This window comes from Desmodus rotundus, chromosome Y, assembly GCF_022682495.2.
Source record: "Desmodus rotundus isolate HL8 chromosome Y, HLdesRot8A.1, whole genome shotgun sequence".
NCBI lineage: Eukaryota > Metazoa > Chordata > Mammalia > Chiroptera > Phyllostomidae > Desmodus > Desmodus rotundus.
The window spans coordinates 5,370,077-5,389,777 of NC_092332.1; the positions used below are offsets into that span (position 1 = coordinate 5,370,077).

General features: G+C 38.9%; 1 protein-coding gene across 3 annotated transcripts in view; it reads left to right on the top strand.

The window, feature by feature from the left end:
• The first annotated feature begins 5,897 nt into the window (after nt 1-5,897).
• LOC139440596 (zinc finger X-chromosomal protein-like) overlaps nt 5,898-19,701 on the top strand; it is a 49,382-nt gene continuing 35,578 nt past the window's right edge. For 2 of the 3 annotated variants that reach the window (XM_071220427.1, XM_071220429.1), the window contains exon 1: nt 5,898-6,060. The gene's annotated coding sequence lies outside the window, so the exon portion shown is untranslated. Of the gene's footprint in view, nt 6,061-8,425; nt 8,553-19,701 lie in introns of those variants that run through there. The other variant, XM_071220428.1, reaches the window with a different exon arrangement.

The following is a 19,701-nucleotide window of genomic DNA, read 5'->3' on the forward strand; positions in this document are numbered from 1 at the left end:
AGATTTAATTTCACTTTTCTAAACCTAGAACAATTTTAAAATAGGTATTAAAATTTAGGTGGGGAAGCAATAAATCTAACAAAATTAAAATGTAGAATAAAGCTATGGAAATTTTTAAAGAATGACTCTTGTGTTGATATAAATTAATACATTAGTGCACCAGAGCAGAAGCACTAAAACATTTTTGTGCAAACATTTAATCATAATATATAATAGAGTTGATCACACAAATAAAGGGTTTGGCAAAAGTAAGTTTACAGTTGTAAGTATGCAAACCAGAGTTAATAAAGCTGTTGTAATAATCATAACTTGCACGTGTTTCTCCATATAAACAACTGTAAACCTACTTGTGTCCACCCCTGTAGACAAAGGTTGTGGTATTCAACAAATAATGTTAAAGCAAGAATAGGCTTCTCACATGGGAAGCCTAAATTTTCTCACATAAAATTTAGTGCTTCCATTACACATACCCACCCCCAAGAAACAAAAACAAAACCTCAAAAAAACCTCAACATAGAGTAAAGAATTATGTAACAGAAGTGCTAATTTTACTGGAAGATGAAGGCATTGATATTCAGTGTCCTGGGATAACTTTGGATTTCTTAAAAGAGACCAAGAAATAAATACATAAAAGTGATATGATTATATGAAATTGAAAGATTGCACAAGCCATGTTAGGCCAATAGCTTTCGAAATTTGACCTGTACACTGGGTAGGAAAAATATTAAGTGTATTTTAACTGATTTAGATTTCTTTAAAAAGAAATTAAGAAAAACAAAGTAAAGCTATATCCTTACTAATTGAAGTATATGTTGGTTTTGTTTTACATTTAAGCACTTCCAATTGCAAAAGGCTAGATTTGTGGTTCTTAGCTTTACTATACAGTAATACCACCTGGTGAGGAGCTTTTTAAAAATATAGTTAGACTGAGGTTACACCACAATAAAATTAGAATTTCTGGAACTTGGATATGGACAATGATTTTTACAAAGGGCTACAGGTGATTCTCATTATGACTAAAATAACTGTATAAGAGACAAAGTAAAAAACAAGTGACCCAACTGTCACTGGGACCAGTTGTTGTATTTTGCTTTGGGACTTAAGAAGTTCTTAGGCTCAGGACTTTTAGAGGTAAAAGTCCTACTTCTATAAGTCCTGAGAAAATGGGAAGACTTAGTTTCCATAAAAGGAAGAGGATATTTGTAACATACATAGGCAGAAGGGATTGACATTCACAATGTATAAAATATGTCTAATATAACAAGAAAAACTGAAGAGATAAAAGGATAAGATTAGTACAAGGCAATTTATAAAATAGGCAGATTACATAGCTAATGATAATACAAAAATCACAAAATTAAAACAATGTTATGGTTTCACCCTTATTAAGTGGATATTTAAACTTTTTAAAAATGGGAGCACATCAAGAATTGGCCAAGAAGCTATTGCAAAGACTAAGATGGCCATGACTTTAATTATGCTGCCATTCTTTTAGCCCCTACACCCAACTATGCAGTGTCCCACCATGACAATGAGAACATGACTGAGGAGCCCAGCCACCCCCAATATACCCAGAACCCAGTCTTGGAATGGCTGAACAAAGTGAGCACCTCAGTTTGACAGGGAGGGGTTCTCCTTTAGAGGTCCCAATAAAAATGTAAACCTAACCCTGACCTTTGTTCCTTGGATGGTTTATGTGTCATCCTACAAAGTGAAAAGTTGCCAGTGATTACTGGTCAGGGTACACCCTTGGGCTGAAGGTTCAGTCCTGCTCAGGGTGTGTTCCAGAGACAAGGTGTGTTCCAGAGATGGTCACTGTTCTGTCACAGTGATGTTTCTCTCCCTCTCTCCTTTGCTTACTCACTCTAAAAATAAACAGATAAACACAATATTTAAAAAATATTGTGAAGCTAACCCTTACTGGTGGGAATGAACATTACTGTGGTCATATTAGTACACTGTATGGTCATATGTGCTAAATTCAACAATTATACCTTTATACTTAAGCAAAAGTCATTACAGACACAAAAAGATGTACTATTTTTCATCATCTTTGGTATGTGGTCACTTTCTAACTGTAGATAGAATGCTGCAGAGTTTCCCCTATTGGCCAAGATGGCAGCAAGAGGATTTTCTTGCTCTGAACATGCCAAAAGCTAGAAAGATGAATGGACAGGGCCTCAGTATGCTGGAAAGCTATAAATATTAATGGACATGGCTGAAGATCACAAGGAAAGCTAGAAAGATGAATAGCAAGATGAGAGCATGCCAAAAGCTAAAAAGAGTATGAATTGGGCCCCTGAATGCACCAAACCTAGCAAGATTATTGGGTATGGAAAAAAAAAGCCCTCACCACTCTACCATTATGAAAACTGTGAGCTTGAGCAGGAAGATGAGATGGTGTTTGAGACAGGAATCTATCATTCTCCCAAGTTGTGTAGCACCTGAATAAAACATCTTCTCTTTTGCCCCAGTAATTTGATTTTTGTTGCAGCTGGCAGCTGAACCTTTATTTTGTTTGGTAACAATTTGTCTATATTACTTGGGCTTGTTAAACTTTTGATTTTTGCTTAGGTATTCAGGCCCAGGAAATCTGAATCTTCATCAGTGTGGTTCCATTGATAATTTGAGAGTGATTGCTGTTCTCTTAATTGTAAGTAACCTCTGTTGTTTATAGGTTGTTTAGTTATATTAGATGTTTTGAAAATGAGTTATTATTAGCTTGACAGAAAAAAAATGAGTAAAGAAGCCACAAGAATCCATATTACTTTCCTCTATGCAAGGTTTCTTTGAAATATGTTAAAAAGATTTTTTATAAAAAAAGCAATATTTTTGTTTTGTAGAGATTCCTATCTTCTGGGCTTTGTAAATTTATCCTTTTAAGTTACTCCACTCTGTGCTTTTTGTTTCTCTGAACTCCTGCATTCCCTGTAAGTTGTTTATAAAATCTGAGTGTTGATCACATTGAGATTTAATTCTGGGGAGAGGTAATGAGGGACTTATTACTTCATAGGTGGTATTATATACTGTCATTATAATGCAAATATCTAATTCTCTCTCTGTTTTTAGTAGTCATTTATGATTATTGTTCAGATTAGGCAATATTATATTTCTATGACCCTTTTTAATATGTTAGTTACTTCTTTGAAGAGAAAATTTATAACTTCTTTGGTTAGAAAGAGTTGCTAATCATTAATTTCTCAAAATAATGTGTTGGGTCTCTAGCATTTTCAAAATGTGATTACTTTTAGAAATAAATCCATAAACTTATAAATCAGGATAGATTTGATATGTTTAGCTCCAATATAATTAATGTTTTGATTCTTAAATTTTCTTATCTCTAGCAAGTGGAAGCCCCTGCAAATTGGGTTCTGACAGCTTTTCATATACACTAGTAATCTTTAACACTTAAAAAAACTTTCTGATATGTGAAGATATCCGATGCAGGAATCAATATTTCTCTAAAGAAGCCTGGTTGGGAAATTGTTATCAAACAAAAACAAGGATTTATCTACCTATTGGCACAAAAAGCCAAACTCATGAGGCACATGCTGTTGCAAAAGGAAAAGAGTTTTATTCGGGTGCTGCAAAATGCCGATTAATGTGGGGAAATGGTAGACTCTTATGTGAAAGGCCATCTCAATCTTCTTGCTCAAGCACACAATTCCTATAAAAGTAGGGAGGGAAGGATTTTTTTTTTTCTAACCCAATTGCCTTTCTAGTTTTCAGTGTGCTTGGAGCCCTGTTCATTCATCTTTCTATAACTGTTTTTAGCTCACTTGGTCCTGTCCATTCATCTTTCTAGCTTAGTGCATGTTTAGGCCTTATCCCTTTATCTTTTCAACTTTTGGCATTTGCTGAGATCCAATCCATTTATCTTTCTAGCTTTTGACATGCTCCGTTTAAGAACGTCCCCGTGTCACCATCTTGGCCAATGGGTAGAGTTTCCACTGGCACTCTATTTTACAGTAATCAATCCAGCTTCAAAACTCTGGACTCTTGTAATCTTAGAAGGATACATGGATGAAGGCCTCATCGTTCTGTGGTTACTTCCTGCTGTCAAAGAACACAGTCTTACCTATCCCCAGTTGCAGAGATTCCTACTATCTAACAAGGGAAGGGAAGGGTCAGCAATGGAAGGAAACCTTTAAGCCAGGGATGAATGATTGCTGTCATCACAAAATGGCATCTGCAGTGTCTCAAGGATGGCACTGCTAAACAAGGAAAGCTTGTAGACCACTTCATGTTTCAAGAGGCAGCATTGCAGATGGACTTCCAAACTGAGACCTATTGTGTAGACAATCAAGTGTTTAGTAAGGAGTCAGAAACTAGAGAGACTAAAGGATCCACATGACCTGAGAACAGGCCTTTGGGAGCAACCCACCATGGGACAATAAATTTGCTGAGGAAGATACTGTCTGGAAATATAGAAAAAAAAGAACGAAAAGAAAAAAAAAGTAAAATAAACTGTTACTTAGCTTTGGGAACCATTTTCCTGATAGAGAAATTTTAAATCTCCTTCAGCAGAGCAGGTCCAGCTTTCCCTTGCAGTAACAACAGTAATAGCAAGATCTGAGTCCTTGTCAGGAGACACTAATTTATTGATGGGTGGTGGATACAAGCCTTGATATCGATGGCTTTTATAGAAGAGTGTGTTATCAGCAGGACACTGTGAGGACTGGTTGATTGCTCAGCTAACTGCTGTTCCATACTTTGAGTCTTTCAAGTCTTTAGCAAGAATTATATGAGTATTGAGATTTAAACCTTGAGACGCTGTCCTGCTTAATACATATAAAAAAACTTTTCCCACTGATGTATTATTGAGTCTATAATTTTTGTATTCTATTGTTTAAAAATGTCTTCATCTATTGTTTATGTTCTTGCTGAACAAGTATAGCATAGCACATTGTGATGTAGAGGAAGATCATGTATTTTGAGTCCCATATTCAGTATAAAAAGATAGCATGGGAATGTAAAGTAATGAATACGCAAATCAAGATTTTGGAGGTGATAAATGTTGTCTCTTGAATCAAATACATTTTCCCGTTTCTCTCTAAAGTGTATTTAAATTTCAAAGCACTTGTTAAACGCGCACACACACACACACACCCCATACCTAATACCGTTTATATTAATGGAAATAAAAAAAATTACCATTTCTGAAAAAATTACATAAGACATACTTTATAGGGTCCCCCCTCTTAAAACACAAGGTACATGTAACTGTACATTAAAAACTTTTTTACGTTGAAATGTGTGAAATCACCCTGAAAGTGCGGTCTTTTCTACATACAAATCAGGTTCTCTGACAGTTTTAAAATCGAACGGCTTCGCAGTTGCTCTAGATTCCCTCCCCTTTGATACATATCCACTTAGACTGACAAGCATATTCTCATTTTATTTCAAAAATGTACATATTTGAAATAAATACACATACACAAGACAGCACGGGACTGGCCGGGTTGCTAAATTTATCTTTGCCAGCCACGGGAAGAAGAAAACACATTTATTATAAGGGGGCATCCATGGACTTGTAAATAATTTGAACAGGCACCTCGGCCAGGAAAAGGAAGTCAGATCTCCCGAAATACTCGGGGCGGCCACCGCGGCCCACGAGAAATGGTACGAAGAGACTAGGACGGCCCAGGCCCAGCACTGGCTGTAGTCTTAGGCGGTGAATGCAACGCGTGTCCGGCAGCGGGGGAAATAGCGGAGGACAAAAAATCGTTTAAACAGATGCCAGCCGCTGAAACCCAGTCGCAGCGAGGCTACCCGCTTTGGAGTCGCGAGACCCTAGAACCCACTGAGCGGAAGGGGTACTTCTAGCCTTCCGCATTTTCCTGGGTCTCTCTGCCGGGCAGTGACGTGACGTGCTGACGGAAGGCCGGGACCGGGGAGTTGTACCGTTTTCTGTCAGCTCTGAGCTCAGCCCCTCCTCTTTCCTTCTTTCCTTCCTTCCTCCCTCCTCCCGCCCCACCAGCCGAAATTCGGCTTCAGGACTCTAGAGAAAAGGCGGCCTGCAGCACCCAACACCGACACCAACTGCCGGTACCAGGTTTGGTGAGTTGCGGGCGCCGCCGTGGCTGCGGGGCCTAGCGCGCGTGCAGGGGCCTAATTCCGGCCTACTCGGCGGCCTACTAGGCGCCATTGCCCGATAAGCAAGACGGCTGAGCGCGTGGCGCCGAGCGGGCCCGAGGAGGCCGCAGTTAGGCCTGGGGAGGAGCTCGGCTTCCCAGAACGGTGGTGGTGTCGCGCTTCGAACAGGGGAGAAGGGTGCTTAGTGGCTCGGGAGTCTGAGAGGGGCTTCGGCTCGCAGCCGCGGTCGGCCCGCGACACGGCGAAGGGGTGAGGCCTGGCAGTTTGGCTAACGCTGTAGGCGTGAGCTGAAGGCCGCAGGCGGGCTGGCCGGATTTTCGCTATGTAAATATTGGCGAGGGGTGGGGGAGGGACAGGGGACAAGATGGCGGTGGTTCGGCACCGGCTTCTGTGAAAGATTTAAGGGGTAGTCCGCGCGCGGAAGCCGCCATCTTGAATACAGTGTCTGAGGAGTAAATTCCGCTACGGCCAGTAAGGGGGAGTTGGACAGCAGGCTTGGGCAGTGGCGCTTCCGGCAGGCCCCAACGGCCCAGCACAGCAAACTCTGTGTGGGCGCGCAGGAGACGTGCTTGCTTCCCCCTACGCCATTGTCCAGGCGGCGGTGGTGAGCTGCTGGCGTTAGTAAGCAGCGCCACCTTCCTGTCCTGGCAGCGCAGTCCAGTGACAACCTGTTGCTTCCGCTGCATTTTGATAGAGCTGCGGGACCTCTCAGGTCCTCGCGTCTTTCCTGTTAGCAAAGCTTTGGGCTCTGGCAGCGCGGGAAGTTCGACTCCCAAAGGCAAATGGAAGGCTATGGACTTTTATCTTATCTTAAGCAATCTGATTCGTGGTGGGTGTCTCTCGCGCGGTGGTTTTACAAAAGTTGATTCCCCAAGTATCTGATTAAAAAAATGGAATTTTATGGAGAAAAGTTATCACCACTGTGGTTTAATAAGGGGGTAAAATCCCATTTTGCAAGGTTGGAAGCGGAGGACTATGTGAAGACCAGGGGGTTTTTATTGAAAACTTGCATTGACAACCTATACTTGTGTACTTTAATGATCATTTTTGAGATACGGAAAAAAATTTTCTATTCGAGTACAACAGAATGTACATTATTTACCTCTTAATGAACCCTGGTGCGAGATTTTCAATCATCTTTGAAAAGTGTAAGGCACAGCCCTGTTCGTTACAGTAGTTTAGATTTCGTGCTGTTCAACTTGTTGGTAATTTCTCGAGGTCGATGCACCGCTCTAAAAAATGGAAGAGGTTCTTAAAATGTACTGTTCTTAAAATGACCTGAATAAATCAAGTGGCTGAAATTTTGGAGCATCAGCAAAGGATTAAATATTCTTCAAGTGTGTCATAGTTGGGGAAGGTAAATTGAAAGAAGGCTAAGACTTTGTTTCATGGAGGAGGGAGAAAAGAAGGGGCATTGTAAGGGTGCATATTCTTCAAAACACAAATACTTAACTTTGGCTGGAGTATAGACAGGGAAGTAGAAGACATTTGTCCAGAAAAGGCAGATAGGGAAAGGAGCAGAGTGATGGAACACCTGAATTGAACTTCAAATTCACTTCTTAGTTTTGGTCCTTGGAAAAGTTTCAAAATTGACAAATAATTTCATTAGTTTTTCGTTACTACAGATATGTGAAGAATGTTGTTTCTTAAATCATTCCTTTCTTTTCACCTGTTCCTTTTTTCTGTACTAAATTCAAACACCAAATAAATTTGCTCAGAAGTGTTGTTTCTCATAGTGAACAGAATTTTATTTACTATGGTTGAAAATTACAAGGATAATTTAGAAAGCAAGTTTGAAAACTAAGTAACTAGTAATTCCTAAAAACACAGTGGCTTTCAGTCAGCCTTGTGTAAACCACCTTTCCCGTAGTGAAAATATCTCCCTCGTGAAAATAATTTTTTAAATTACTGATTTTTGAGAGATGAAGGCAGAAGAGACAGATACTGATTTGTTCCACTTACTGTCACATTCATTGGTTGATTCTTGTATGTGTTGAGACTAGGGATCAAAGCCACATCGTTAATGGATTGGGATTATGCTCTAATAAACTGAGCTACCCACCTAGGGGGTAAGAATAATTTTTTTTTATTACTCTTAACTAAGCTAAACTTTTATAGGTTATATGTTCCTACACTGTAACAGGTCAATCAGTGACGCACCACGAGAGATTCTCATGTTTATCACAAAGGGCCATGATTAGAAAAGTTTAAGAAGCTGGATTGCAGAAAGCAAACTAGAAGTAAGTTGCTAAAATGGTCCAGCTGATATAGTAAGGCTAAACGTTAAGTTGTAGAAGTAGTTGCTTTCTATCTTGACAGCTGGAAAGGACATAGAAGAGCTCTAAAGAAGATAGAGTTGTGTGCTGTACAGTATACCAGCAGCAGGTGTTCCAGTACAGCAACAGTGGATATTCAATATTAAGAGTAAATTAGACTCAAGTTTATAACTAAGACAGGTAAGTGTATCATTTAAAGAATTTACATAAAAGTGGTTAAATACAAATTTTTACTTTCTGTGCTTAAGGGGGTAGACTTGGGTGATCTGGAAAACTGATAGGTAGACTATTTTAGTAGCCAGCTCTCTTGGCTAAATGAGGTATTTATAACTTATGTGTGTTTTTTAAATAGGTGCAGCTTTCTTTCTTTTTCTTAAAGCTTACCATGCTTTTTGTAATACCTATTCTCTGACCCTATTAGCATTTGAATTGTCACCAGTCATTTTTGTTACTGTTGCACAGTAGCAATTAATTCAAATGGTGGTATTTCTCTTAAATACAACCCCATTCTTTGAAATTTTTCAACCTCATAGTTACTATTTTACTTAACTGAGAAAGATACATGGCCATGTGATATGAATACTTGATGTCTTTAACTTGATGCCTTTTCTCTTATTTCTGCCTAGACTTTTCTGTCTTTTTTTTTTTTTTTTTTTTTTGCTGTAAGAATGCCCTCCTTCTAAGCCTTATGCTGTTCTCTGACACTCAGTGACTCAGTTCTCCTTCTAAGTATTCATTGTTAATATAATAATTTCACCTGTCTTGTCTTTCTTTTCATCTGTATTATGTTTCTTTAACTGAATTGTTTCTAAATTTATTATTTCCTGGATTGTAAAACTATTCCACAGTTAATAGATATCTGCCATGAAAGTGTTGTGTGTTCCAGAAACTCTGAGCCTTCTTGTCTAATATGGTTCTTTTCTCATGACCTCAAAATGAGTACCCCTTTGAGTTCTCTGTCCTTCTTCCTCCAATACTCTTCCCTGACATCAGTCTGTTACTGTGTCTACCTGTGATCTTTTCTAGCATTTCTAGGTACCTACTGAACAGTACCTAGATTCTTCTCGATTCCTCAAACTCGATATTGCTGAAATAAATTTATCAGACATATAGTAGGTGCTCATAATATTTATTGAAAATATTTTCTTTACTAAAGTTCCTAAAACAACTCCCACTTCTTGATTTCTTTCTGTTTGTGGCTTTTCTGTCACTAAAAAGCAATGTATATATCTTTAACATTAAATCTGTTAGTCTTCACTAAACTTTGACGGTTTTAATTGTAGGCAGTTTCTCATTCTATGTTATCAGCACCCTTAGCAAAATGATTTGGCACATGGACATTGTTTCAATATCTTTAAAAATAATTGAGTAGAGATTTATAGGGAATTCAATAGCTTTCCAGTGAAATTAAGCACCTAAAGGATGCTGTGTTTTTGATAGAGTATATAAATGTTAAAGCACACAACATACATTGTGTTATGAAGGAACCAGATAAAAACAGAAGCTCAGGAACAACTACCTCCCATTAACCGCCACTAATAACAAATGATGGCAGACCATAATTATTACCAAGCTATATTTAAAAACATTTTATGAAATTTAGGTCTCTTATTACACTACAGCATAGCATAAAGAGTTATGTTATAACCTGCTTCAGTGAAGGAGAAATTTTAAGAGCTACATACCAAAGAAAGAAGCCCTGAAGGCTTTTAAAAAATAGAGTAAAATAATTAACATTAATATAGTGACACTTAAATTATGAAATTTTTCATAGTTACACAAATATGTCTTTTAGAGATGACAGATTATAACATTTTATTTCACTTTTGCTTCATGTATTTTTATTTAAAGAAATGAAGTCCTGCAGATGCAATTAAAGGTCTCCCTCACTCCATCCAATTCTAACACTAGTTATTTCCCCCAAATAACTAGTGTCAGGTTTGTGTACCCCCTAAAATTTACAAATATGTTACCACATTAAATGTATCATTTTATATATTTTACACTTAATAATGGGATTTTGAGATACATCCATCTTACGTGTGGATCTAGATTAATGGTTCTTAAAATGTGGTTCAGGAATCCTGGGGTTATCTTGATGCTTTAGGGTATCTGTGAGGGAAAACTGTTTTCATAACAATACTAAGAAGTTACTTATCTTTAGGCTTTCATTCTTCCGTAAGTATAGTGTACCTCATTGAATTTTCCAAAAGGTAGTGTGACAGGGTGTTTAACAAAATTGGAAGCAACATTGAATGAGTACACTCACCTGTCTTTTAACCTAGACATTAAGGAGATTTACAAAAATTAATTTTGAAAATAGTTTAATACTGTGGTTATTAAAAGTGATTTAAAATGAATAAACATAACTGTCCTTAAATTACTTAAATTTAATTTTATTTTTCTAAAATTTATGTTCAATTTTTTAAAAGATTTTATTTATTTATTTTTAGAGAGAGGGGAAGGGAGGAAGAGAAACATCAGTGTTTGGTTACCTCTCCCCTGCCCCCTAATGGGGATCTGGCCTGCAACCTAGGCATGTTCCCTGACTGGGAATCGAACTGCCTCTTTGGTTCGCAGGCCGGTGCTCAGTCCACTGAGCCACACCAGCTGGGGCTCAGTGTAGTTTTTTTCTGTAACATGCCTTTAGTAGCACTTAGTTGTCTTCAACTTCATTCAAAACAATTCTGTTAGATTGTATTGAGACCACTGTCATATCAGCTGCATTGAAAAAATAAAAAGAAACTTACACTAAATTGGTATATTTGTGTAGCTATTTTAATAGCAAAGATGGAAGAAAATAGGCAATGTTTTTTTTTTTACACATTATGCTTTATTATTTCAAGAAAGGTAAAAACCCAACTGAAACGCCAAAAAGATATGTGCAGTTTTTGGAGAAGATGCTCTGTCTGATTGAATATGCCAAAATTTGTTTGCAAAGTATTGTGCTCAAGAATGCTTGCTAAACAATGCTCCACTGTTGTATACACCAGTGGAAGTTGATCACGGTCAAATCAAAACATTGAGAACAATCAATGATTGAGAACAATTATGCTACATGGGAGATAGCTGACATACTCAAAATATCCAAATCAGTAGTGTTATTGGTAAAAGTGTATCTTTTACTTTATGGAAAAAAACTTGATTTGTCCTGCCCAATATTTTAAGTTCAGTGTTGCTTTGTGCATAATGTGGATATAAGTGATCTAGCAATAGTTGAAAGTAGGGTATTGAACCCCCTTAGTACTGTGTTGTTTCTTACACCTGCTCTCTTTCTGGTTTCCACTTTAAAGAAATATCTTTTTCTGTTCTTTTATTTTGAGTTTGTATATATTCATCCTTACAGCTGAATTGAATCTCCTTAAGCATGTAGTTGGGTTTTTGTTTTTTTTTTATTACCCATCCTTCCAGTCTAATGTCTTTTGATGGAAAAATCCAATCCATTTACATTCAGAGTGATTATTGATACATGCAGACTTACCAAATATCCATCTTCACTGGATATTTTATAATTCCTGTTTTCTGCTCTCATTGGCTTGTGGTGGGTACTAATTATTATTGTTATTTATGCTTTGATTCCCTTTACTTTTTTGTATGTATATACTGTAGGTTTTTGTGGATACCATGAGACTTCATGTCATTTTATGCATGTAATCTATATTACGTTGATAGATTAACTTTGCATATACTTCTTTTTACTGTCAGCCTCACATTGTTTTTTTTTCTATTTTTATTGTTGTTCAGTTATAGTTCTGCCATTTCCCTCATTACTCTTCCCTACTGTATCTTACCACTCCCACAGTCAATTGCTCTGCCATTGTTCATGCCCATGAGTCCTGTATTCGTGTTGCTTTGCTTGCCCCTTCCCCTTTTTTCTCTATTGCCCCATTCCCATGCCCCCTTCTGATCACTGTCCATTTGTTCTTAATTTCAATGCCTCTGGTTATATTTTGCTTGCTTGCTTGCTTGTTTTGTTGATTAGGTTCCACTTAAAGGTGAAGTCATACGGTATTTGTCTTTGACCTCCTGGCTTTTTTCACTTAGCATCCGGTTCCATCCATGCTGTTGTGAAGGGTGTTCTTTCTTTCTGCTATGTAGTCTGATGTGTAAATGTACCACAGTTTTTTAATCCACTCATGTACTGATTGGCACATAAACTGTTTCCAGCACTTGACTATTATAGCCCTGCTATGAACATAGTGGTGTGTAAGTTCTTTTGAACTGGTGTTTTGGGATTCTTAGGGTAGATTCCCAGCAGTGGTATCACTGAGTCAGAAGGCAGTTCCATCTTTAGTTTTCTGAGGAAATTCCCTACTGGTTTCCACAGTGGTTCCACCAGTCTGCATTCCCAGCAACAATATACTAGGGTTCCCTTTTATTTAAAACCTATCCAGCATTTGTTGTTTGCTGATTTTGTTGTGATGGTCATTCTGTGGGTGTGAAGTGGTATCTCATTGTGATTTTAATTTTTATCTCTTTATTGGCTAGTGATGTTGAGCATTTTATTTATTTATTTTTTTAATATATTTATTGATTATGCTATTACACTTGTCCCATTTCCCCCCCCCCCATTCCACTCCATCCTGCCCACCCCCCTCCCTCCCACATTCCCCCCCCATGGTTCATGTCCATGGGTCATACTTATAAGTTCTTTGGCTTCTACATTTCCTACACTATTTTTACCCTCTCCCTGTCTATTTTCCACCTATCATCTATGCTACTTATTCTCTGTACCTTTCCCACCTTTCTCCCCCTCTCAATCCCCTATTGACAACCCTCCATGTGATCTCCATTTCTGTGGTTCTGTTCCTGTTCTAGTTGTTTGCCTAGTTTGCTCTTGTTTTTGTTTTAGGTGTGGTCATTAATAACTGTGAGTTTGCTGTCATTTTTACTGTTCCTATTTTTGATCTTCTTTTTCTTAGGTAACTCCCTTTAACATTTCATGTAATAAGGGTTTGGTGATGATGAGCTTCTTTAACTTGACCTTATCTGAGAAGCACTTTATCTTCCCTTCCATTCTAAATGATAGCTTTGCTGGATACAGTAATCTTGGATGGAGGTCCTTGCGTTTAATCTTGGGTAATGTAATTATGATGTGCCTTGGTGTGTTCCTCCTTGGGTCCGGCTTCTTTGGGACTCTGAGCTTCCTGGACTTCCTGCAAGTCTGTTTCCTTTGCCAGACTGGGGAAGTTCTCCTTCATTATTTGTTCAAGTAAGTTTTCAATTTTTTGTTCTTCCTCTTCTCCTTCTGGTACCCCTATAATTCGGATGTTGAAACGTTTCAAGGCGTCCGGGAGGTTCCTAAGCCTCTCCTCATTTTTGTGAATTCTTGTTTCTTCATTCTTTTCTGGTTGGATGTTTCTTTCTTCCTTCTGGTCCACACCATTGATTTGAGTCCCAGTTTCCTTCTCATCACTATTGGTTCCCTGTACATTTTCCTTTGTTTCTCTTAGCATAGGCTTCATTTATTCACCTGGTTTTCGAATAGATTCAACCAAGTCTGTGAGCATATTGATAACCAGTGCTTTGAACTGTGCATCCGATAGGTTGGCTATCTCTTCCTCGCTTAGTTGTATTTTTTCTGGAGCTTTGAAGTGTTCTGTCATTTGGGCCATTTTGTTTGTTTGTTTGTTTGTCTTGGCACGTCTGTTACTTTAAGGGGCGGAGCCTTAGGTGTTCACCAGGGCGGGGTAATGCTGGTGGCTGCGCTGTGACACTGTACCTGGGGGAGGGGCCGAGTGGGAGCAATGGCGCCCGCCTCACTGTCCTCCGGATTTCAATCTTTCACTCCGCTACCCACAATCAAACTGGGCCGCTCTTGTGCTGGTTCCCGAGTAAGTGGGCCTGTGCACACTCTAGGCCCCTGTGGGTCTCTCCAACAACCTCTCCTGTGAGGCTGGGAGTCTCTCCTGCTGCCGCCCCAACCCCCACGGGCATTTTCAATCAGAGTTTTGAGGCTTTATTTCCTGGAGCTGGAGCCCTGGGTTGCATGGTCTGCCTCGCTGCCCACCGTTCGTCAGGTTTATCTGTGGGCGAATGTGGTGCCACAGGGTGCCACCCGCCACTCCGCCTGCCCCACTCTCCGCCACTCATGAGTCCGGCCCTCTGGGTTTATCTGTGCAAATATGGGGCCGCAGGGTCTGCTAGTGCTCGGACTGCCTGCGCCATTTGTCCCACACTCCGCCAGTCTCTGTCCCACCACAGCCACGCGAGTCCTCTCCACCCCGGTGCCCGTCTCCACCCCTCCTACCAGTCTGGATGAATGTTTATTTTCTATTTCCTTGGTGTCGGTCCCCCTTGCTGTTTGATTCTCTGTCAGTTCTGGTTGTGTGAGGAGGCGCAGTGTGTCTACCTACGCCGCCATCTTGGTTCCGTGATGTTGAGCATTTTAAATGTGTCTACTGGCCCTCTGTGTGTCCTTCTAAGAGAAGTGTCTCTTCAGGTCCTTTGCTTATTTTTTTAAAAAAAATTTAAATGTATTTTATTGATTATACTATTACACTTGTCCTATTCCCCCCACCCCTTTATTCCCCTACTCGCTGCACACCCCCTCCCACCTGCATTCCCCCCCTTTAATTCTTGTCCTTGCATCTTACATATAAGTTTTTTGGCTTCTTCATTTCCTATACTATTCTTAACCTCTCCTTGTCTACCCACCATTTGTGCTCCTTATTCTTATGCTACCTTTTCCCCCTCTCTCTACCCCACACTCACTTGCTGATAACCCTACATGTGATCTACATTTCTGTGATTCTGTTCCTATTCTAGTTGTTTGCTTACTTTGTTTTTGTTTTAGGTGAGGCTGTTAATAACTGAGTTTGTTGTCATTTTACTGTTCGTATTTTTGATCTTTTTTTTCTTAGATAAGTCCCTTTAACAATTCATGTAATAAGGGCTTGGTAATGATGAACTCCTTTGACTTGAACTTATCTGGGAAGTATTTGATCTGCTCTCCCATTCTAAATGATAGCTTTGCTGGATAGAGTCATCTTGGATGTAGGTCCTTGCCTTTCATGACTTTGAATACTTCTTTCTAGCTCCTTGCATGCAAGGTTTCTTTTGAGAAATCAGCTGACAGTCTTATGGGCATTCCTTTGTAAGTAACTGTCTCCTTTTTTTCTGTAGCTGCCTTTAAGATTCTTTCCTGTCTTTAATTATCTTTGATTCTTTTTTATCTTTAATTTTGGGTAATGTAATGATGATGTGCCTTGGTATGTGCTTCCTTGGGCCCAACTTCCCTGGGATACTCTGAGCTTCCTGGACTTCCTGAAAGTCTACTTGCTTTGCCAGATAGGGCAAGTTCTTCTTCATTATTCTTACAAATAAGTTTTCCATTATTGCTCCTCCTCTTCTCCTTCTGGCACCCCTATGATTCCCATGTTGGAACGTTTAAAGATATCCTGGAGGGTCCTAAGCCTCCTTGTTTTTTTGAATTCTTGTTTCTTCACTCTGTTCTGGTTGACTATTTCTTCCTTTTGGTTCACACTGTTGATTTGAGTCCTGGTTTCCTTCCCATCGCTGTTAATTCCATGTATATTTTCCTTTATTTCACTAAACATAGCCTTCATTTTTTCCTCTTAATTTGTGACCATATTCAACCAATTCTGTGAGCCTCCTGATTTCCAGAGTTTTGAACTCTGCATCTGATAGGTTGGCTATCTCTTCATTGCTTAGTTGTATTTTTTCTGGAGCTTCAATCTGTTCTTTCATTTGGGCCATTTTTTTTTTGTCTCCGCGCAACTGTAAGGGGTGGAGCCTTAGGTGTTCACCAGTGTTGGCCAACTCATGTTGCTGTGTTTTGATGCTGTGTGTTGGTGAGGGGTCCAAGAGGGAACAGTGCTGGCTTGCTCCACACTCTGCCAGTTTTCAGTCACTTCCCCTGGCACCCACAATCAAATTGGGCCCTTCTGGTGCTGATTCCCCGAATGGGTGTGTTTGTATACCCTGTGGGTCTCTCCAAGGAACTCTCCTGTGAGGCTGGGAGTTTCTTCCACTGCTGCCTCAACCCATGCAGGTGTTTTTAGTTAGAGGGTTTGAGGCCTTATTTCCCTGTCCGGGTCCCTGGGTTGCGTGGTCAGTCTCACTCCCCAGTTGTTCCTCCCAGTTTATCTGCACGTGAATGTGGGACCACCGAGTCTGCCAGCCACTGCCTTGCCCACCCTGGTCCTCCAGCTGCTGCTTTGCCGTGAGTCCTCTCTCTGGCTGCCCATCTTTGTCCCTGCTACCTGTCTGGATGAATGTTTCTTCTTTAACTCCTTGGTGGTTGGTCTTCCATACAGTTTGATTTTCTGTCATTTCTGGTGGTTTTGTGTTTTGTAATTTGTTTCTGTCTTTCCTTTGGTTATGCCACCATATTGGCTGGAAGTAAGCCCTTTGCTCATTTTTTAATGGGATTGTTTGTCTTCCTGGTGTGCAGTCATCTGATTTCTGTATTTATTTGGAGATCAAACCCTTTTCTATGATACCATTGGCAAAAATTGTTTTCCATATGGGAGGGTCCCTTTCCATTTGTTGATGTTTTCTTTAGCCGTGCAGAAGCTTTATAATTTGATGTAGTCCCATTTGTTTATTCTTTCCTTTATTCCCTTCCCATTGGGGATTTAACAGTGAAAATACTGCTGCATGGGATATCTGAAATATTCTTGCCTCTAGGACTTTTATGGTGTCACAACTTACAAGTCTTTTATCCTTCTTGAGTTTATTTTCGTGTATAGTATAAGTTAGTGGTCTAGTTTCATATTTTTGCATGCAGCTGTCCAGATCTCCCAGCCCCATTTATTGAAAAGGCTATTTTTACTCCATTTTATGTTCCTGAAACTTTGTCAAATATTAATTGACTGTATTGTTCTGTGTTTATTTCTGGTCTTTCCTTTCTGTTCCCCCCATTCTGTTCCATTGGTCTGTCTGGCCTTACGCTAGTACCAGACCATTTTGAGTATAGTCGAGAGTTTGATGTAAGGTACTTTGTTTTTATTCCTCAAAATTGCTGAAGCTATGAGAAGTTGTTTATGTTTACATATATAGTTTTGAAATAATTGTTCTGTATCTGTGAAATATGTCATTAGCATTTTGATAGGGATCACATTGAATCTATAAATCACTTTGGGTAGTAGTATGGACTTTTTAATTATGTTAATTCTTCTAGTCCATGAATAAGATATATGCATTCATTTGTTTGTGTCTTCCTTAATTTTTTCTTCAGTGTTGTTTAGTGTTCTTTGTACAGGTCTTTTATCTCCTTGGTTTAGTTTATTCCTAAGTATTTTGTTTGCCTTATTGCTATACAAAATGGGATTTCTCACCTAGTTTTTGTTTCTGATATTTCATTGTTGGAGTACAAAAATGCCTTTGATTTTTGAATGTCAACTTTTGTCCTGCTGTTTTGGCAAATTCATTTATTAGGTTGAGTAATTTTTTGGTGGAGTCTATAGGATATTTTGTGTACTCTATCATGTTATCTGCAAACAGTGACAGCTTTACTTCCTCCTTTCCAATTTGGGTGCCTTTCATTTATTTTTCTTGTCTGATCACTGTGGCTAGAACTTCTAATAATATGTGAATAGAAATGGTGAAAGTGGACACTAGTCTTGGTTACAAGCCTTTGCTTTTCAGCCCTTGGAATATTTCTTGCATGACATTCTGGTTTATATAGTGTTACTGTTGAGAAATCAGCTGCTAGCCTTATTGGAGCTCCCTTGTGTATTTCTATCTGTTTATCCCTTGCTTCTTTTATGATACTCTTACGGTCTTTAAAATTTGCTGTTTTAATTATGATGTGTCTTGGATTAGGCCTCTTTGGGTTCATCTTGATTGTGGCCCTCTGTGCTTCCTGAACATGGCTTTTCCCCTCTCCAGGTTAGGGAACTTTTCTGTAATTACTTTTTCAAGCAGATTTTCTTTCCCTTGTTCCTTAATCTTTCTCATGTGCGTATGATGGGAATGTTGTCACGTTTTTTTGTTGTCCTGCAGTTTCCTTAATCTATCCTCAAACTTTTGAAGGCTTTTTTAAAATTTTTGCTCTACTTTGAAATTTCTTTTTACTTTGACTTCAGCTCAGTGATTTGGATCTCTGCTTCATACTTGTAATTTTTCCTAGTGTATATTTTTACTTAATATGTTTTATTCTTTATTTCTTTCTGGTTCTTTCTTATAGTTTCTCCTTACTTTTTTATGCTGTTTTAGTTACCACTTAAGGTCCTGCTAGTGTCATTGAGATACTTGATCATCTTTATAATCACTTTTTGAGTTTTGCGTCTGATAGATTGCTTTCCTTAATTTCATTTAGTTCATTACTGGGGATTATTCCATTCCTTTCAATTGGGGGTTCTTTGTCTCCCCATTTTAAGTGATCTTTTTTTGCTTGCTTCTGTGTCTCACAGTGCTCTTACTTGAGCTTGCCTGCCTGCATGTGGTGGACTTCTGTGGTAGGCGTTATTTGGAACTCAGTGGTGCAATCTCTGGTCTCCTTGTCTGCATCCTCTAGGGTGGCCCTTTTTTTCATTTGTTAGGTCTTTCTTGTTGTACTTGGGGTATTCCTGTCGCTGGCTCTTTTGTTGGTGGATTCTCCTCTCCAGCTGGCTTACTGGGATGGGAGTCACAGCTTTGTCTTGTATGTTGTTATACAAATGTTGGTTAATAAGGAAGTATTACCAGACAACCAAATCTATTCCAGCAAAAAGAAGCCCCTACCGCATCAGCAATCTTATACACAGTTTAGGAAAGATTAATAAATGTGAAGAGAGATTATAATATTATAAGACATGACAAAGGGTATATGAGATGATTAAAAGAGGAAAATGTTAGTGGGAAAAGGGAGGAGAATTGATGAGTTGGGATGGAAGTGAGGTGAAGAAAGGGAGAGAATAAAAGTAAAACATGGAAGGGCGATGGGAATGATGGGATAAGAAAAAGGAAGCAGGCTCTGAGATTTGAAGTAAAATTGAAAAGGTATTGGACCAGTAGGAACAAAATTGCAGGAAAAAAACCCCACAGCAGGATAGATAACAGTGAGGGCTGAATGAAGTTTGGTAAAGATGGAACCTGAATAAGAATATTGTACATAAACAAAAAGTGAATATGAGATGTCTGTAGTAAAATGATTTTGAGAGGATGGTGGAAGCAAGTAGTAAGAATAAGGAGTAAAGTTTATGTTGGGAGAGTGGGGAAAAAAGGAAATAAAATTCCATGCTCAAGGAATCAGGGTCAGTGAAAAGGTGAAATGAAGTGTTACAAGGAGAAAGTATTCAATGGGATTTGAAGTACAAACAGTGAACAAAGAATTGTTCTGTTGGAGAAGTACAGCAATAACAATTGTATTTAGCCCAACTAC